We start from the raw sequence: 22,142 nt of genomic DNA on the forward strand, positions 1-22,142 counted from the left end.
AGTACTGTATGATTCAGTCTGCCTGCCTAATTCACTTCAGTAGAGGTGTAATGGCAGAGCTGGGTTCGCAGAATAGTTTAATTTATAAACAGCTGAATATTGACATTACTAGACAGGAGAAGCTGTAATCGTTGCATCACAGAAGGGTAATTTAAGGACGGTTCTTCTGCATCCTAGATCTTCCGGATTCTGCTGGTTACTGCAGATGCCACATCATTAATCGGGCTAGGAATTTCCCTCAGAACTAGCGCACAGGCTTCACTCACACAGCCAGTTAAATTTTAGGCTTTATTTATTTATTTGGATTTAGTTTGCATGTTTATCAGTAGACGCTCTAAGGGCCTCTTTTACAAAGCCCTGCTACCGATTCTCGGTGCGGCAAATGAGAGAGGAAGCCCATTCAATTCTTATGGGCTTCCTCTCATTTGCCGCGCATGAATTGCTAGTGCAGCTTTGTAAAAGAAGCCCTGAATTTATTTATTTATTTATTATATTTGTATCCTGCACTTTCCCACTAAAAGCAGGCTCAATGCGGCTTACATAGTAATAGGTAACACAGAATTTTGTTATGTAAAGTAGGAAATTAAGTAAAACATAATAGAAGGATGGATGGGTAGTAAATGGATAGGTAGGTAGGTAGAGACAGGTGATAGAGAGAGGAGGGTAAGGTGGGAGATAGATTCTGGGTCAATGTCGTTTTCTCTTCAGTATATGTAAATGAGTTATATTCAGGTACAATTGGTATTTACCTATCTCCACAGCAGGGGTGTAGCTAGGTGGGGCCACGGGGGCATGGACCCTACTACTACTACTACTATTTAGCATTTCTAAGACCCCTGCAGATTTAGCCCTGGCCCCCCTGCTTTCACCCCTCACCGCCGACCCTCCCTCGCCACATTCGACCCCCCCCCTCCCACCACTGCCAACCTTCCCCCACCGCCTCCAACCCCCGCCAGCCAAAGTCCTCTTCAGCGCCGGTCTCCGGCGCATTGCTGATCTGGATTCTGTTTCTGTGAGTCCTGACATCCTGCACGTGATGTCAGGACTCACAGAAACAGAATCCAGATCAGCGAATGCGCCGGACTCGGAGACCGACGCTGAAGGGGACTTCGGCTGGCAGGGGTTGGGGATCCCCACCAGCAAAGGTACCTGGTGGTGGCGGGGGAGGGGGGGTCAAAAGGGATGGGGGAGGGGCAGTGGCGGCGGCGCCAGGGGGGGTCAAAAGTGGCGGGGGGTCGGCGGCTCCAGGGGGGGGGCTAAAATGTGCCACCTCACCTCGGGCTCTGAACCCCCCTCCCGCCAAAGTCTGGCTATGCCCCTGCTCCACAGAACTTACAATCTAAGGGGTCAATTCTATAAAGTAATATAAAAATTTGCAGTTTGGTGCCCACGTGAACTAGGGTCATGGAGTTGATATAGTGCCTTTCTGCGGTACAGTCAAAGCAGTTTACACTTTATTATATACAGGTACTTTCTCTGTTCCTAGTGGACTCACAATATAAGGGGTCCTTTTACTAAGGTGCGCTGAAAAATGGCCTGCTGTAGACGTGTATTTTGGGCGCGCACAGAATTATTTTTCAGCGCACCTACAAAAACACCTTTATTTTTGGCGAAAATGGACATGTGGTAAAATGAAAATTGCCGTGCATCTATTTTGGGTCTGAGACCTTACCGCAAGCCATTGACCTAGCGGTAAGGTCTCAAGTGGTAACTGGGTGGTAATGGTCTATGTGCATCAAATTCCACTTGACACGCGCAGCTGCCGTGCATCAGAAAATAAATGATATTTTTCAGTCGCGTGTAGCGGACGCACGCCAAAATTGAAATTACTGCAAGGGCTAAATGGTAACTGGGCAGTAATTCCAGTTTGGCGCACATTGGGAGTGCATAGGCGCCTATGAGGCTTAGTAAAAGGGCCCCTTAGATTTTGTACCTGGGGTAATGGAGGATTAAGTGACTTGTCCAGAGTCACAGGGAGCTGCAGTGTGAATCGAACCCAGTTCCCCTGGTTCTCAAGCCAATGCACTAACCATTAGGCTCCTCCTCCACTCCTACATGTACATCCCTTTGCACTTAGGTGCTGGGTGAACTAACACTGTTCATTAGCACGCACGAAAAACACTACCACGTCTTTGTAAAAGACCCACCTAGTGCTTAACTGCCATAGCCCTGAACTGCAAAGAGGATGTGTACATGAGCAGAGCATGTGCGGGCCTTGGGCGTGTCTCCCAGTTACCCACAAATACTGTAAACCTATGCCTACCATTGACATGGTATAAGAGGGCATGCCTGCGTATGGTTGCACCAATGCCAACCTTATGCTACTATTCCGTAATGGAATGATGGCATTGAACTGGTTATCGAACTGGCAGCGCATGGCATTGGGATGCCTAGACTGAGGTGCTAGTTTATTGACGTGCCCTTTAAGTTTGTACCTGAGACAACAGAGGTGTAAGTGACTTGGCCATGGAGTGTGACTCCACAGAGGCGGACTGAGCTGTAACCCAATCCCATTAATTCTGTCCACGTAACCAGAACAAAAGAGGACACCTAATCAGTTCAGGCCTCTACCCACACTGTGTTACTGACAAGACAGCCCACAAACAGTTTTCCTTCCTTGGGTTACAGGTAGGGTGAGAGCAGCAGTGCGGACACTAAGATGCCCTAACACTGTCAACCACAGGAAATCCCATCCAGAGGCCACCTTCTGCAGAATAATCTCAGAGACACTGAGGCAAGACAGGAAAAGTGATGGCTTTGTGATATATTTCTTAGCAAAGTCTAGACATGGGACAGAGAAGCTCACAGGTACTGCCTGTGCCCCTCTACCCAGGCTAGAATTAGGGGTATGACTCTTTGGGACAGAGCATATTGCCACTGCATAGTCCAAAACTAAAATATTAGTTTAAATTAGAATATTATTTATTTATTAGGATTTTATTTACCGCATTTTTGAAAGAATTCACTCAAGTCAGTGCACAGTAAGAATAAGTCAAACTTAAGCAATAGACAATTACAGCAGTATAAAAATATTCAAATAATACAAAGTATGGCATAGTACAGTACTTACAGTGTCAAAACGATATATAATAAACATTCTAGTAGACAGCGTAGGGTATAAGCAAAGATGGAACATATAGATAGGTTAGAGAGTAAGGGAGTTAGAAAATAAGAGGACTAATTTAATGGAAGTTGCATATGAGGTCAGAGAGGTGATTATATATATATATATATATATCACATCACAAAAGAATGAAGGTTTGCTGTAATGACAGCATCTTGCTTTGGGTCATATAGGAGCGCAGTTATCAAAGCAGACTAAGGTTAACACATTACATTACATTGCGTCTATATACTTCTAACACCAAATGGTTCTAAACGATTTACAGTAATAAAAACCAAGAAAATCTCTTGGGAATTACATAACATAACAGCAACTACTAGAACACACAAATTAAGATCACTTAAAAGAGCTATTAAAAGTATAGCCCCCTTGCCGTGCGGTAATACCAACACAGCCCATTCAGGAGGGTAGGTTTTCCCTAAAAGCAGAATAATTGGACAAATTATTGAAACAAGAAGTTAATAATTTCCAAATCTTCATACTTGAAAGGTCTTTATCGTGAAGACTTCTTTTTATATATAGTGAGTGGAAAACTAAAGAAAATGAATTCAAAATGAGATATTAAATATTCTGACCATTCCCCTTCAAAACTCACAACACACAGGAAAATTTAAACTGTATTCTAGCCTCATTAGGCAGCCAATGCAATTCCATGTAGCAATTCAAAATTTTATCATATGTATGCAGCGAAAAACAAAATCAGCCTTACTGCAGTATTTTGAATTGTCTGTAATTTTTGAATAGTTTGCTTAGCTGTTTCTAATAGTCTACGTTGTTCAATTAAAAAAAAAATGTTCTAATATGCCTCAGTTTCCTTATCAGAAAAAAAAACATTTTATCAAAGTATTAATGTGATATGCCAAAGATAAGTGGCTCCTTTTGTTAAGCTGTAGTAGTGATTCCTTTGCGGCAAATGTAATGAAGCCCAAAGGAATTAAATGGACTTTGTCGTATTTGCCGTGCCAGGAATCACTACCCCAGCTTAGTAAAAGGAGCCCAAAGTTTGGTCTAAATAGACTCCCAGGATTTTAATCATAGCCTATTAACACATGATCAACCAAAGGGTCTGGATTATTATCCAGCAACAAAAATGTACCTCCCTGTTTATTAAGACGCGCGGCAATGCCGACACAGCCCATTCAAAGTGAATGGGTTATGTCAGCATTAGCTTACGGGAGCCACTAGCGTGGCTTAGTAAACAGAGGGATAAGTTTTATCTGTGTTAAGTTTAAGTTTATATTTCTTCATCCTTGAACTGATCCGCTCAAGACAATTATGAACAGTGGTAGATACATGTACTATAGACAGGAATCATCACTGTGATATCATCTGCATAAATATGAGTAGAGAAGCCAGTCCTGGCTAGTTCATCTCTCAGTGTATGAAGGAAAACATTAATTAGTGTTGGAGAAAGGGGAGAGCCCTGTGGCACTCCACAGGGATTACTCCATCTGTCCAAGAGATCTCTACCTTGTCTAACTCTGTAAGATGCAGCAGTCAAAAAGCCTCTGAACCATGTCAAGACATTGTTAACGATACCAATTCCATTTAATTCAGAGGGCATCAAATCATGGTCCAGTAGATCGAATGCTGATGAAAGATCAAACCGTAATAAAAGCATCTTACCATTTTTGCTCAAAACATGACTTACACTATCGACAATCGATATTAATGCTGTTTCTGTACTATGACAGGATCTAAAACCCAGTTGGGGAAAATGCAAAATGTTATGTTTCATTAAATAATCATTTAACTGATAGTAAACCAGACCCACCATCATTTTTGTAAACAAAGGAATCGAGGCAAGAGTCGCAGCACCTGGACTCCACCTTTGACCGGCCTGTCTCGGAGAGCCTACTTCTGCATCACCTCATCTTACTTTCAGTCTTTCTAGCCCTTTCCCCTTTTCTTCTTACCCTTTTCCGTCTATCCTTCTTTTGTGATTTGTAATTCTGTATCCGCTGATTTGGCGATGGCCTAATCAGTACATTGTAAGCCACTTTGAGTCCGCTTGCATGTGGAAAAAAGTGGGTTATAAATGTACAAATAAAAAATTAAATAAATTATTTGACACTGAACGAAGCGATTCAATTGGATTTTTCACAGTGTGATTGTAATCTCACCTGAACTTCCCTCATACCCCTATGGAAAGAAATTGTCAAATCCAGTTATACAAAAGAATAAGGAATTCTGGTGGTGTTACAGCCATCAAATAAGGTGGACACACATCCAGAGTACAGTAAGATTTAGGATTGAATAAGTCCCAGTCTATGAGTATAAAGTCAGACCAGATCCTATCATCAGGAGTTTTAACAGAATTAACAACAGTTTCATAGTCATTGTCATGAACCGCATTCGAAAATGATCCCCTTATATTGGCAATTTTAGATTTTCAATGCTTGTCGGAACATTAGCATCATTCAATTGGGAAAACTGAGACGTGTCAGTTAAACCAGAAACCAGCCGGAGGAGAGCCTTAACATATGTAAGTATTAGCAGTTACATGTGTATCATTCATTACGCATGTAAGTACTAGCACTTACGTGCGAGTCATTCACACGTAAGTACTAGCTTTCTAAACTTTTAGCACACAAGTGGCGCTTACATTTAGATGATAAAGTTATAGAAAGAGGGGGAGGGGTATGTGCATAGGCCTCACTACAGGGTAGCAATGGCTGGCAAGTTCTAGCCCAAATAAATGGCTTCCTATTGATTTGCCACCCCAGTTTAAGACATAATCCAGACTGCTGCTCGATCTGATGGGATACAGTCCAATCCTCTTCTTCTGGTCCTCCACACTGCCCTCCCTCCTGTGGTTACCTATTTTCCCATTCTCCTCGCCATGTTCCTCGAGCTGGTAAATGCAGTTAGTGTAGCAAGGTTTAAAAACGTTTTGGACACGTTGTTAAAAGAAAAGTCAATAAGTCATTATGGAAAAAACCTATTGCTTATACCTAGGATAAGCAGCATAAAATCTGATTTTCTCTTCCGGCATATTACCAGGTACTTGGACCTGAATTGGCCATTGTTGAAAACGGGATACTGGGCTTGATGGACCTTCGGTGTGTCCTAGTATGGCGATGCCTATGTTCTTAGAAGCATTCAGTAGGATGTGAACTGGTGGCAAGTGGCCAATCTCATGATAAGAATTGCTTGGCAAAGGGAATGAAGAAAGAGTCTGTGTGTTAGGAAGGGTTGAGCGATAGGTAAGGAGCTGGGGCTGGTGAGGGAACAAGGTTTGGGAAGGTGCAAGTACAGAGGATGGAAATGGTAGACTGGGACCAGGGTAACAGGCTTAGGGGGAATAGGAATCCGAGAAAGGAGAGAGATGGGGACAATGGGAGGGGAGGCTTTTATAGAGGAAGAGGATTGGAGGGCAAGAGAAGGGGAGAATGAAGAATAACACCTAACTATAAGATGAGAGGCAGAGAGAAGAAAGAAATGGAGAAAAGAGATTAAAGGGGTGATCACTGTTAGACAGAGAGAAGAAAAAGAAGGAGAGGAAAAAATGGAAAGGAGACCTTAGAAAATGACTTAGAAGAGACATATAAAGAAAGTGGAAAAGAGACTAGAACCTGATTAGAAGAATAAAATGGCCAGAGAACAGAGACAGGAAAGAAAGCCATTTATTTTAAAATATAGGTTGGACTGTCACTTTGTCAGCTTTGAAAAAAGTGCATGGCTTCTATTTTTATATTTTACACAGTACAGGAGGAAATGCATTTCTTATTTCTCCTTTTCCAGTAGTGTGCTGCAACTTTTGGGGGATTTCCATTTTAGATTTGGCCACACATGTGTTTCTCATGTATGGACCCTTGCTCTCCATTAGTTGTCTATGAAGGATTCTGCTCATGTGCTGTCCCTGCACAATGATCTGTTGCAGCCCATGCTTACTCTATTTTTTCATAGTGTTGCTGCTGTCTTTTCATTGGTAGAGTTGTTGCAGTTTGAGTCCTGGAAGTTAGGGCTGTTGTGGTATAATTTATTTGCTATATATCTTCTACATCTCGTTATGCAGTGTTTTGTGTTATTTTGCAAAGAGCCTGGTATGGAAAGGAGACTGTTACTATTTCTGAGGTGGCACCACAATTGAATATATATATATATATATATATATATATATATATATATATATATATATATATATATATATATATACCCACTAGTAAAAAAGCCCCGTTTCTGATGCAAATAAAACGGGCTAGCAAGGTTTTCTTCTGTGTGCATGTGGGAGTGTGTGTGTCCCTGCCCTCTGCCCTCTCTCCCTTCCCCTGTGCTGTCTGTCCTCTCTGTCCCCTCCCCCCTTGGAGTCGAGTCCTTCAGTGTTAAGTTTCTTTGCTGTTCTGTGCTGTGTTTGTGTTACAGAGATAGTGAGGGTTTCTGCCCTCTCTCCTCTCCCCCCTCTGAGTCCTTCACTGTTACAGAGAGAGCGATTTGATTTCATGCTTTGCTGTGTTTTCCTTCACTGTTTGTGTTACAGAGAGAGCGAGGGCGGGGCAGACACTCATGGGGAAACCGGATATCTCTCCCCCTTCACACTTCCGGCTGGAGGCTTCACTTCGAATATTAGTGGTGCCTTTTATATATATAGATATATATATATATATTTTCTTTTTGTGTGTGTGTGTGTGTGTGTGCAGTGAATTGTAAGGAGAAACATCCTAGTATCATTGTCAGAAGAAGTGTATATAACAGAAGTGTGCTTCTATCTAATCCTGCATAGAATCCAGACGGTATAGTAAATATTAACAAACAGAAGCAGAAATATACAGAAGGATTTGTTAAATGATGCTATCAGTTATAATGGTTCTTTTACTGGCTGGCTGATAATGGCTGGGGATTTTTTTATGCATGGAAGGACCTTGATACTTTTTCTTGCAGTGCCTTGTATTGGTAATTTAAAGGCACGGGGAGGGGGGCTGTGATGTGGTGGTGGTGGTGGGCATGATAAGTGGAAATTTCACTTGCCTGTTTTCATATCTACTTTGCATCCTCCACTGTTGCTACCCAAAATATTATTTTTAGAGGTGCCATGTTCAATCAATAAAAAAGATTTTGCCGCTCCGATGTTGAAATGTCTATTTTATGATATCTTTCTATTTGGCATGCTGATGTCACTAAGAATATGGCTTTCTCTGAGTAAATGAATTTGGTTGAAAAGCAGGCTGTGGTGCACTAGCAGAGACTGCTTGGAAGGTTTCTGTTTTCCTGTTGGATTCCATCTCCCATGGTGTACTAGAGACTCTGGGTGTCCCTGGAGTTCCATTACTGATGATCTTGGAGAGGTTTAGTGAAGAATGGTCACACTTCAAGTACTCCTAGTCCCCCACCCTGCACTCTTGAACTTGGGAGAGTTTGTTTTTGTTGGCAGCCGTAAGAGATTAGTCTTAGGAGGGGCTGTGCCTGGAACTCAGTGTGTTTTCATTGATGATCACCCCATCATATCTTGCTTTGAGCACTGTTCTGTTGTGTAACTCTTCTGGAATCCAGCAACCATCCTTTAGGTTCTGCAAATTTGTATTGTGCAGGTCCAGTGTCCAGTGAGCAGCCCTGTGATCCTGCCCTAGTGACTGCTGTGTACAGAAAGACTAGGTGGCTGATAATACTGATCTGTTTTGAAGTTACAGCTGCCTACGGCATCAAAATGTTAAAATCCCCCATTGGTAAGAAATCAGCTAGAGCAAAATGAATAAATCTAAGAAGTGTCTGTGGTATAGCAGACTGCAATCCTAGGAGCAGATAATGGAGAGAGGCAAGGGGAAAGACAAGTGAGGAATGAAGGGGATGAAATGGTGGATAAGGATGGTTCTGGGAGACATATAGAAGAAAGGGGAAAGGGTGAGGCATGGAGGAACCATGTGAGTGAGAGCTATGAGGAAGGGAGGAAGGTTGCTTGCTATGGAAAGAGGGAGAGAGAGAGAGAGGGAGAGAGAGAGAGAGAGAGAGAGTGAGTGAGTGATGAAAGGGCAGTTCCAGTAGGCTAGCCTTGAGGCTGACAAAACCTTGTGGTACACTGCCTGAAAATTAGTTCAGATTTTACAACATAAACCATGTTAAAAGCTCCCAGCATTACTAATTGGAAAACTGGTGGAACTGAATCTGCCTCATGGTCATATGCATATGGCATTTAATGTGGACAAGTGCAAAGCAATGTGTACAGGGAAACAATAATCCCAAATACATGTAGAAATTGCTGGATTCTGAGTTAGGTGTCGCCACCCAAGAGAAAACCTTGAAATAGTGAGCACTGTGTTGTCATTTTTAGCCCAATGTGCCGCAGCTGCTAAAAAAAAGGAAATAGAATGCTAGGAGTTATCCAAAAGGTTTGGAGAATAAAAGTGAAAATATCATAATGCCTCTGGATAGGTTCCCACTTGACAAGACCTTGAGTACTGGTTACAGTTCTGGTTGCCCCATCTCAAAAATAGTGCAATTAGAAGAGTATCAGAGAAAGAGCGATAAAAATGATAAAGGAGCCAAACATCTCCTTTATGAAGAAAGGCTAAACAGGTGAGGACTCTTCAGCTTGGAAAAAAAGATGACTGATAGAAATCTATTAAATAATGAGTGGGGTAGAATGGATAAATAGGAAATGGTTGTTTTACCTGCCAAACAACACAAAATGAGCAGCAGATTGAAAACAAATCCTAGAAACTTTTTTTTTTTTTGCCAGTGTTCTCCCAATATTTAAAACTATTTAACCAGCCAGGAACAGCTCCTGGCTGGTTAAATAGGGTTTAAGTGCCTATCCACTGATATTCAGCTGTAGATAACTGAATATCCTGGTTTGCAACTAGCCAGTTAGGTCAAAATAGGCCGATTAAATAGCAGGTCTATCTTTGACTGCTGAAAGGTTAACCAGTTAGCGCTGAATATCAGCATAGCTGGTTAACTTTTTAGCGGCCAAAATAAACCCAGATATTCAATGCCGGTCGCCGGGTTTAACGCCGCCGGTGGACAGCAAACATTCTGCCTGCTGCCAGCTAAATATCAGGCCATGTGCAATTAAGATGTGGAATCTGTGGCCATAGGATGTGGTCAAGGCAGGGCTGCTGAGAGACAGAGCCGGCTCCTCCCACTCGGGCCACTGCTGCCCTTGCCCCACCCCCCACTCAGACAGCTGCTGCCCCCACCTCTTACCTTCCTGTGTCTGCTCCTCCCTAGTTTGTCACTCTCCTGCTCCTGTGTGCCGGGACCTGGGTTATTGCATTAGCGCAATCACTCGAGTCCCGACACACAGCAGCAGAAGAGAGACAGATCTCGGCGCTGGGCCCCCCATGGAGGCCAGGCCCGGGGAATCGCCCCCCCCCCCTCCCCCCTCTCACGGCCCTGGGTCAAGGCAACTAACGTAATGGAATTCAACAAGTTCCTGGAGAAAAGTCCATAAAAATTGTTAAGTAAACTTAGGAAAACCATTGCTCATCCCTGGGAAAGAGTTGCGAGAAATAGTTTTTAGAATGTGCTAGGTATTTGCCACCTGGACAGAATGCTGGGCTCGATGGACCCTGGTCGGACTTGGCATGATTTTTCTTGTGTGCTTTTGTGCCAAGAAGAGCCTGTGACAGAGCAGGGATTGTGACTCCTGTCCTTGGAGCTCTGCTGCAGGTATGAGTCGCCTCCTCCCCATGAGATCCCAAAAAACACATGGAAGCTGATAGAATACTAATCGGAGTGCACAGGTGCAGAGAGGAAAAGGCCTTCAAAAGCCAGAAATCCTATTGAGCTTTATGAAGAAAGATGTTTTCCCCCTTGGCAGAAAACAGGAAAAAGCTACAAGGGTACTCTTGTGTAAACAGGCAGGGCAGGGGGCTTTGTTTCAACAGCTTCGCTCAGCTATTAGCACTGCAGGATCATGACAGGTTTTGCTGTGTTGATGAGGGAACCAGACATCAAAATCTGCAGCAGGGGCTGAGAGGCTAGACGGATAGCATCAGCTTTGGATCCATCTTGTGTTGGTCCAATATAGGGAATCTCAGTCTACAAAGAATTCAGGGTGTATTTGCTGTGGAGGCTGGAGTGTGAAATCAGCACCTCAACTGGATAAGAATATATCAAATTAGATTTATTTATTTATTTTGACATTTATACCTCACATTATCCTGAACATAGTCGAGTTCAATGTGGCTTACTAAAACGACAGGCAAGGTTTACAATACCATAAACAAAATATCAATAGCAGCACAAATAAGATACAAATAAGAACTAAATAATAAACCATTAAAGGACAGTTACAATCTAACACATTCAATGGGTAAAAACCGCAACTTTCTTCTCATATGCTTTCTGACACACATCCCATACCATTTTGGTCACTTTCCGTCTTTCAATGGTATATATTTTGAAATTGCACACTGGGCCCTATGCACAGAACTGAGTCCAGCTTTATCACTGTAACACCTCCCACAATATGCATGTTACATGCTATGCTCCCCCCTTCATACAGATCGTGTGGGGAATCAGGTGCCAGATATACCTATTAGGGAGGTTAATGTTAGTATTGATGTTTGACTTTGAGTTTTTGGTATCTTTATTCTGCTGCTGTTTGTCTACATCAGTTACTTTGGAATATTTTGTACTTTTATGACTGTTTTTTTTCTATCAATAAAATTTCCTTTAAATCAGCCCTCTCTCCAGACCTTTAAACAAGCCCTGAAGACTCATCTATTCACTCTGACCTTCCCTTCTGCCTCATAACACAATTCATTTCCTCATTTTTTAAAATCCTGTTTTTATTGTATGTATTTTATTGTATACTAGGAAAGAAGGCCCGTTTCTCAGAGCAATGAAATGGGCGCTAGCTTTTTTTGGGGGGGGGAGGGTGACTCACATACGGAGAACAGTGGCGATTTTCCTGGGCCGCCCCGTGGCTCGTCGCGGTTGTAGCTGGTTCGTGCGCCACCGCTGTTGCTAGCATTGTAGCTCTGTGTGGGTGGCGATTTTCCTGGGCCGCACTCGACGTCATCGCGTTTTGATGCGAGGGTGGAGCACAGGTACAGTAATAAAACTCACCCTCAACGTTTGCTCTGCCCTCGATGTCATGACGTTTGACGCAAGGGCGGGGCCCGGTGGCTTCACCACCACGAACCTTCGAACCTGAAGGAACTGAAGAAGTCAGTGGCTTGGCTTCACTGATGTCAGTGTCCTCAGAACATTGAGGGTGAGCTTTATTATAGTAGATTGTGACAACTGTGTGTTGAGCTTCATCCTAAAAATTTTCATCAGTGAATTTCAAAAAGTGAATAACTTGTAACTTAAATCACACACAATAAAGGATCATGTTATATCCCTCAAAACCATTCCTTAAAGTCCATCTCACAGGAAGTATATACAAACTGGAGTGACACATCTTTGAGAGAGATCCCGAGAGACACCCATTTCACTATTTGCTTTGTCAGGGGTCTCTGCCCTCCTGAAGATCAACACACAGTTGTCATGTGGAGGTTTTTGACCAGTGATTAAACTGTCACCAGTGAGTAACCCTCTAGCCTGTGATATCTTGGGTATGGGATGAGGTCTTAAGCAACATCTGAAGTCTTTTCCTCCTTGATAATTTAATTGGCGAATTTGGCCTATTCACTTTGCTTCAGAGTGTTTTCTTATTTGGTTTGTGGACATTTGTAGCCATCATTTTTCTATAGTAAACATTAGAGTTTACCATTAATACAAAGAATAGAAAATCAGACATTTTACGGCTGCAGTAAAAATGGCCTTAGCACACAGGGCAAAACTGCGCCAGGGTGCGCTAAAGCCACTTTTTACCACAGCTTAGTAAAAGGACCTTTTGATTTGTTAGCATGCCTTAAAAAAATGTAGGAGCCCTTTTACTAAGATATGCTAAGAAATGGGCTTACCCCCCCCCCCCCCCCCGGATTCTAAATAGCGCGCCTAGTGTTCCATGCTGAAATCGAAGCGTATTCTATGACAAAGTACGTAACTTAATTGGCTTAACAAGTCAATCAGCGTTGTTAACAGCACTTAACAGGCAATAATGAGCACTAATTGGCAATAGTTAGAATTTACACGCATAAGTGTATTCTGAAAACGCACTGTGCCTAAATTTTATTGCGCGCAGGCAAAATGGGGCATGGTTATGGGTGGTGAAATGCGTGTTTCGTGGGTGTTCCAAAATTTACACACTTTGCCATGGAATATGGCCCCGTGCCCTCTGCTTCTAAATCTACGTGCTGGGAGTTATGTCACGTTTTTGTTGGTGTAAATGGATGCTCATAGTTTTAGGCACTAGGAAATCAACTATTATTATTATTATTAGCATTTACTAAGCGTATTCTATATACCATGCCTAAATCTAGGCACCACTTAAAGAATACGCTTAGGCAGAAATGTTTTCTGTGCTGATTTTTTAAGCTCCATATAGAATCCCCCCCTTAGTGTGTCCTAGCACGGGGCTTTCCTGCACTCTAAACCCATTCTTACCGCAGCCATAAAAAGGGCTTTTAAAAAAATTAGTGTAGGGCCTGTTAATTTGTCCATTAGTGCATGGGACTTGCAAAAATATTAATGCTGGAGCACCCACTGCCTCTTATTTTAGGAAGTGCTAAGTTCTCCTGCATTAACCCTTCACTATCCAGTTAGCATGCAGTATTGCAGACATGCTAGCTTATTAGCACAGATATGCCCACTCTCTGCTCCTCAAAAATATGGAAAACATAGTTTATGCACGCTTAATACCCATCAACAGGAAAATTACCACAGGACACTAGGGCATCCTGCGGTAAGCGTTTTTTGGCACACTAAGCCCATTAGGCCCAGCGCGCCTTAATAAAAGTGCCCCTACATTTTTATATACTGCTTGTTCAAATGGTTCTGAAAAATGGGTGAGCGTCGGTCATCCAGGTCACAGTCTTGCTTGTGGCCAGACTGTGGCGCTAATGAGACGAGGCATAGTCAGTGGCAATAGCTTTGTCGTGCTCTCAGTTATACGTAGCAACACGCTGGAAAGTAAATCACATGCCACAACATAGACAGCAGGATGGGGTGGGTCGCAGGGGCCATGGTCTCACCAATATTTTCCTCAGCACAGCATCAGCAACTAGAGAACTTGTGGGAAGGGCCAGAGATTTCTTTCTATGGCCCTTCCAACCAAAAAGATGTTCTGTTGCCCCTGTGCTACAACATCCTGGTCCAGAAAAAAGTTACTAAGAGCAGAGTGCAGAAAGATTAAGTGGGGATGGACTAGAGCTGGCAGAATATGAGCTCTGTGTCTGTGAGCCAAAATTTGACTCTTTCCTTGCAGTCTCCGTCCTAAATGCCTCACTGAGCCGCCCTTTATTGGCAGATGAGCATAACTGCCTAGTAGGTCTGTCTAGGGTGACTCTGTTGAAATGTTACAAAAGAGAAATAGAAGCTAAATGGAAGAGACTTAGTACAACATCAGGTGAGCACACACTGGTCTCTTATAATTAGGACTTCTTGATTTAGGGTTTATAAGATATACAATGATAAAACACTTCTGAGGCAAAAAAAAGTCTTTATTGGATAGTGATAGAGTAACATAGTAAATGTTGGCAGATAAAGACCTGCACAGGCCATCTAGTCTGCCAAACAAGGTGGCCACAGTTGAATCTGGCACTCTGCACAGGTTCCACTACTTCATGATTAGACACTGGTATACTTAACCTCTATTTCTCTCTGCTAATTTTGAGGCACAGACCATAGACGTCTGCCCAGCACTGGTCCTACTTCCCAACTATTGGAGTTCCTGTCGAAGTCTACTCCATCCTTGATCCTGATCTATTTTTGCCATTTACGGGACCCACAAAGTAGAAATCTGCCTGGCATTGGTCTTACTTCTCAACCTCCAGCTATGAAGTCATTTAAGCTTTGTTTTAATTGGATTCTATCCTTTTTCTATATAGTGATTCTCTGTGTTTATCCCACACATTCTTGAATTCCATCATTTTTGTATTCACAACTTCCCATGGGAGGGCATTCCAGACATCTACCACCCTTTCTGTGAAAAAGTATTTTCAGATATTGCTCCAAAGTCTCCACCCTGCAACCTCAACTCATGACCTCCAGTTCTACCACTTTCCTCCTCTGAAAAAGATTAGTTTGCATATTAAAACCTTTTAAGTATTTAAATGTTTATATCATATCCCCCTGTCCCTCAAGGGCAGTGGTTCTCAACCGGTGTGTTGCAAGCATCAGGGAGGTGTATTGCAGGGCTGGCACAAGGAGCATTTTTTCTTTTTTCTATTTTTTTTATAAAGATTTCAGCATGGTCTCTTTTCCTTCCCCTCCTCCCACGAGTCCAGCAATTTCCCCTCATCCTCCTCCAACAGTACCCCCCCCCCCCACTCGTCCATCAAATCAACTTACTACATCATCTCTTTTGCTGGCAGTGGCAGCTGTAACTGGGATGCATCTTTCTTCTGCTGCATCCCGCCCTTGCATAAACAGGAAGTTGCATCAGGTTGGCCCAGTTAAAAAGAAGTGAAGAAGTAAATTGGTTTGACAGATGGGTGGGGGGGGGGGGAGCACGAGGGAAGAAGAGGGAAGGTGCTGGACTCACATGGGTGCTGGGGGAAGGATGAGGGAGACGTGCTGGACTCATGGGAGAGGGTAGCTTAGGGAAGAAGAGGGAAGCTGCTGGACTCACTGGGGGGGGGGGGGTGACTGAGGGAAGAAGAGGAAAGGGTGGGTGAGGGAAGAAGACAGTATTGGGGGAAGCTGAGGGAAGATGAGATATGGAGCTGAGAGGGAAGAAGATGGAAGATGCTGGAGCCATAGGGGCTAAGAGAAGAAGAGGAAATGTGCTGGACACGGGGTAGGCTGAGAAGAGAGGAAAGTTGCTAGATTCATGGGGGGGGGGGGTCTAAAGGAAGAAGAGAGAGAGAGAGAGAGAGAGGGGTCTGTGGGAGCTGAGAAAAGAAGAGGGAAGGTGCCAGATTCATGGGGGGGGGGGGGGGAGATGAGGGAAGGTGCTGGACTCACTGGGGGGGGGGGGTGACTGAGGGAAGAAGAGGAAAGGTACTGGAGTCATAGGGGGCTAAGAGAAGAAGAGGAAAGGTGCTGAACTCACGGGGGGCTGAGAGAAGAGAGGAAAGGTGATAGACTCACAGAGGGGTGAATCTAAAGGAAGAAGAAAGAGAAAAAGGTCTGTGGGGGCTGAAGAAAGAAGAGGGAAAGTGCCAGACTCTTTGGGGGGGGGGGGAGCTGAGGTAAGGTTCTGGACTTGCAGGGGGGGGGGGAGTCTGAGAGAAGAAGAGGGAAAGTGCTGGACTCATAAGGTAGTTGAAAGAAAAGAAGGAGGGTCTGGACTCACAGGGGTGTTTGTGGAGGATGAGGGAGAAGTGCTAGACTTGCAGGGGGAGCTGAGGAAAAGAGGGAAGGTGCTGAACTCATGGGGGAGCTGAGGGAAGAAGAGGGATGGTGCTGGAGTAATAGGGGTCAGAGAGAAGAAGAGGGAGGGTGCTGGACTCATGAGGGGGCTGAGAGAAGAGAAGGCCAACTTTAAAGCAAAGCAAGAGTGGCCAGTGCAAGGCCTTGAGCAGGCAAGCATGTTCAAGGCCTTCTGCTTCCTTCCCTCCAAACTTTCTGGGGGTGACATGCTGCAGGTCTTTACCCCCGGATTCTGTAGAGCGTGACTTAAGTTGTGCACGCAAATCCAGTTGTATCCTGGATTTGTGCATGCAACTTAATTAGTTAACAAGCCAATCAGCGACGATAATTGCCACTTAACAAGCAATTGACACTAATTAGCATTGATTAGAATTTACATGCAGAACTTTCTAAGCATATTCTATAACATGATGCGTGTGAATTCTAAGTTGCATAGTTGAAAAGAGGGTGTGGCCATGGGCGGGTTGTGGGTGTTTCTAAAATCTATGTGTGTTATAGAAGAATCTAGTCCTTAGTGTGCACATCTGCTCAAGGCCCTTCAATGACTGCTTTCACTTTGCTTTGCTTGCTTGCTTTATTTAGTTAAAATATTTATTACTCACACAATCCAAAAGTATTCAGCAGCAGCGGTGAACAAATTGACATACTTAATAAAATCACAAAAACATAAATAGATATCACATCACACATATTCAAAACTTGGGTACATAAAATATATTTATCAAACCAAACCTACCTATACAATGCTCCATCTCACTGCCCTAAATTATACTAATATTCTATGATCTTACCTGTTATTTACTTCTCAAACTAACTTCCAAAGGCCTATTGAAATAGATAAATTTTCAAGTCTCAGTTGAACTCTGCACAATTTTGTAATACTCTTAGGGGTCTTTTAGCTTGAGTTATCTGCAGCAGGGCCCATAGGAATAAAATGGGCCCTGCTGTAGATAATTCGAGCTAATCTTTAGTAAAAGATCCCTTAATGCTGGTGGTAATTCATTCCATAGTTTAGTACCCATGGCTCTGAACATTGATAATTTTAAAAGATGGACTTTCCAATAAATTAGAATTAGATGACCTGAGTTTCCTAGTAGGCTGATATATCTGCAATAATGTAGCAAAGATAGCGGAAACCAAATTATTTAGCACCTTGACAACTAATAATAAAATTTTGAATCTAATTCTCTGTTCTATTGGGAGCTAGTGCATTGTGCTGCCCTAGATAGACATCCAGGAGCTTATTTTTGAAGCATATGGATGTCTCAGAATGTCCAAATGGATGTTCGTGTGCTTGAAACTTCCAAATCCCGATTTTGCAAAGGCAGAAAAGGGACATCCAAACACGAAACACCGCAGTACATCCAAATAGCAAGGGGGAGTGTTGTGGGTGTGCTTTGGGCGGGACTAGGGAGGGTCCAAAATCAGGACGGCCAATGGGGATTACCAAATGAGGAGAAACATCCAACTCTAAAAAGAGGAACCTCCTAAATTAGACCTGTTTCAATCACGTGTAGGGTACAGAAAGGTGCTCTGATTGAGCAGCTGACCACTGGAGGGATTAAGGCATGACACTTCCTTAATAGTAGCCTAGTGGTTAGTGCAGCGGACTTTGATCCTGGGGAACTGGGTTCAATTCCCACTGCAGCTCCTTGTGACTGTGAGTAAGTCACTTAATCCTCCATTGCCCCAGGTACAAAATAAGTACCTGTATATATGTAAACCACTTTGAATGTAGTTGCAAAATACCACAAAAAGGCAGTATATCAAGTCCCATTTTTCCTTTCCCTTATTCTCCCAGTGGTTGCTGTCTCCCCTGCCCCCTCCTTTGAAAGTGAAGTTTAAATGGGATACCAGGCTGTAAGACAGGTTCAGGTATTATGGGCATTCTTAAAGCAGGATGCAAGTCTGAGGACTAGTCTAGTGGTTAGTGCAGTGGATTTTAAATCAAGGGACCCAGCTTCAAATCTCACTTTAATTCTGGTTTTTTTTTTTTTTTAATTATTGTGAGCCTTCCAGAAACAGAAAAAATACTTACTGTTCCTAAATATAGAAGCCACCTGCAAGGCTATTGAAGTGGTGTACATTCTGGAACAGTATGTATTCTTCTATTCCTGGATGGCTCACAGTTTCAAAATAAAAGAGTTGGTTAAAAGTCCACTGCACTAACCAGTGGGCTGCCTCTCTGCTCTGCAGGGATGGCTGTGTGGCCATTCCATTAAGAATGCTGCCAGACAGATGTTCTTGTCCTTGCTTTTTTGCTGTTCATATTTTGGACATTCCAGTCTGTAAAATAGCTGTTCATGCTGAACATCATTTCAAAAATGTCCCTTGTGGCACATCTACCTAGTGGTAGGTGAGTCCTAACAACACAGATATAGAAACATACACAGAAGGGTTGGAAAGAATTTAATAAATCATGCTGTACACATTCCCCCCCCCCCCCCCCTTTTTTTGTGAATTCTACTCTGAAACCTAGTGACTGAACCATGTGGTTACTATATGCAGTGACATGTGGAGGGGCATTTTCGAACGGGGACGCCCATCGCTAAGGGCGCCCATCTCCGAGGACGGTGGGGCGAAGGGGTGGGGCCAACCATATTTTCGAACGAGATGGGCGTCCATCTTTCTTTTCGAAAATGCGGTTGGGGGCGCCCACATCTCAACATTTGGGTCAACATTAGAGATGGGCGCCATCGTTTTTTGGCCATAATGGAAACAGTTGGCGTCGATCTCAAAAACGAACCAATCCAAGGCATTTGGTCGTGGGAGGGGCCAGGATTCGTAGTGCACTGGTCCCCCTCACATGCCAGGGCACCAACCGAGCACCCTAGGGGGCACTACAGTGGACTTCGGAAATTGATCCCAGGTGCATAGCTCCCTTGGGTGCTGAGCCCCTCAAGGCCCCCCCCAAAACCCACTCCCCACAATTCTACACCACTACCATAGCCCTAAGGGGTGAAGGGGGGCACCTACACATGGTTACAGTGGGTTTCGGGTGGGTTTTGAAGGGCTCCCATTTTCCACCACAAGTGTAACAGGTAGTGGGGGGATAGGCCTGGGTCCACCTGCTTGAAATCCACTGCACCCACTAAATCTGCTCCAGGGACCTGCATACTGCTGCGATTGACCTGAGTATGACATTTGAGGCTGGCATAGAGGCTGGCAAAAAAAGTTTTTAAAGTGGTTTTTTTGAGGGTGGGAGGGGGTTAGTGACCACTGGGGGAGTCAGGGGAGGTGATCCCCGATTCCCTCCGATGGTCATCTGGTCAGTTCGGGCACTTTTTTGGGACTTGGACCTGAAAATAAAGGGTCCAAATAAAGCGGACCAAATTCTCACCATGGACGCCCTTCTTTTTTCCATTATCGGCCAAGGGCGCCCATCTCTTAACCACGCCCCAGCATGCCCCTGTCCCACCTTCGCTACCCTTCCGACATGCCCCCGGGGACTTCGGCTGTCCCGGTGACGGAAAGCAGTTGGGGACGCCCAAAATTGGCTTTTGATTATACTGATTCTGGTGCCCCTGAGAGGACGCCCATCTCCCGATTTGTGTCGGAAGATGGGCGCTCTTCTCTTTCGAAAATGAGCTGGATAGTGACTGAACTGGAGAGTTTCATACACATACCCAGATACACATGCAAACACACATACATGAACAGATAGATACACACATAAGATAAAAGAAACACATGAATGCAGACGGGTTGGAAAAAATTCTATGAGCCATGTTCATTATGCTTTCTCTACTTAATCTGAAAAACAGGTAGCATTCCTGTTCTGCTGCTGCTACTCACACTGGAGCTTCTTCACAGGGTATCTAGTATACATAATCCTAACCCAATCTAATTCTTTACAATTAAATTCTCTGTTCTTCTTTTTCCCTTCTGCCTCCCCAGCTTCTTTTCTGAGATCTGATAGTGTTGTTCCACAGCAACATTTTTTCCCATCTGCAACCCAGTGAAAATCCAGGCGTGCAGTACTCTTTGTCTGGATTGTTCTAGGGGCTGTGTTACAAGGTTGGGAGAGAAGGTTGGAATAGAAGTTTTCAAGGAAAAACTCTACCTTTTGTACTTCTTTGGGTGGGGGGGAGGGAGAGGCAGCAGTTTCTTTTAGGCCTCTATCTTAATCAGAACTACCTCTGACTTAAGGCATTCATCTATCTGGGCTTTATTTTTTTTATTTGACATCCATTCCCAAATCATGGCTCAGCCACTGCAGTGAGAATACTGAGCTGGGTGCAACACACCACAGCTCCTGCTGGAATCCGTCAGGCGCTGGAAGAAACCCATCATGCAGTCAGGCTGTTTATGTAAAAGATGGCCTTCTCATGTCCTGCCATGCATTCCCCTCCCCTCTCCCTCAATCTGTGATCCACTATGTATATTGCAGTTCTGGTAATGCAGCTTTATGGTTATTGCTGCGTAGGTTTGTTAGAAAGCTGGTAGAGTCACACATGTATTGTAAGACACCTCAAATCCCTCAAGAGGGTAGAGGCATGGTAGAAATACTCAAATCAAATTAATGCACCAATGTAACCATGCAGTGTCCATATAACATGCTCACATATGTCATCAATAGAGAGTCTGGTGTAGTGATTATTGCAGAAATACACAAATTTAGAGGCCCAACCATATGATTGCCAAAAGCTAGACTTTCAACAGATGACTTAACCTGCCTATGGAAACTCTTGGGGACAGAGACATAGAGAGGCATTTTTGAATGGGGACGCCCATCTCTAACGGCGTCCATCTCTGAGGATATCCCCGTGAAGGGGCGGGGCATCCCATATTATCGAAACAAGATGGGCGTCCAAGATGGTGCTGAGCCCCCCAAACCCCACTACCCACAACTGTACAACACTACCATAGCCCTTAAAGGGTAAAGGGGGGCATCTAGATGTGGGTACAGTGGGTTTCTGGTGGGTTTTGGAGGGCTCCCATTTACCAGCACAAGTGTAACAGGTGGGGGGGATGGGCCTGGGTCCACTTGCCTGAAGTGCTTTGCAGTAACCACTAAAAACTGTTCCAGGGACCTGCATACTGCTGTGATGGAGCTGGGTATGACATTTGAGGCTGGCATAGAGGCTGCTAAAAATGTTTTTACATTTTTTTTGGGTGGGAGGGGGTTGGTGACCACTGGGGAAGTAAGGGGAGGTGATCCCCGATTCCCTCTGGTGGTTATCTGGTCAGTTCGGGCACCTTTTCAAGGCTTGGTCGTGAAAGAAATTGGACCAAGTAAAGTTGGCCAAATGCTCGTCAGGGACGCCCTTCTTTTTTCCATTATCGGCTGAGGATGCCCATCTCTTAACCATGCCCCTGTCCCGCCTTCGGTACACTGCCAACACGCCCCCGTGAACTTTGGTCATCCCCGTGACGGAAAGCATTTGAGGACGCCCAAAATCGGCTTTCAATTATGCCGATTTGGGCGACCTTGAGAGAAGGACGCCCATCTCCTGATTTGTGTCGGAAGATGGGCGTCCTTTTCTTTTGATTATGCCCCTGATAGTAACACTGCGCCCAATATTCAACTGTGTTTTGCTGACAGGGTTAACCTCAGAAATTCAATGCTGGGCCATGTCCTGGCCCCAGCATTGAATTTCTAGGTATACAGGACCAGCGAAAACATAGCTGGTAAAGCTTAGTATTCAGCACATAA

General features: G+C 44.0%; 1 protein-coding gene across 2 annotated transcripts in view; it reads left to right on the forward strand.

Moving 5' to 3' along the window:
• The window catches only part of ZNF385A (zinc finger protein 385A), a 406,012-nt gene that overhangs the window by 120,431 nt on the left and 263,439 nt on the right, over positions 1 to 22,142 (forward strand). The window lies entirely within an intron of this gene.

The sequence above is a fragment of the Microcaecilia unicolor genome, chromosome 3 (genome assembly GCF_901765095.1).
Source record: "Microcaecilia unicolor chromosome 3, aMicUni1.1, whole genome shotgun sequence".
NCBI classification, from domain to species: Eukaryota; Metazoa; Chordata; class Amphibia; order Gymnophiona; family Siphonopidae; genus Microcaecilia; species Microcaecilia unicolor.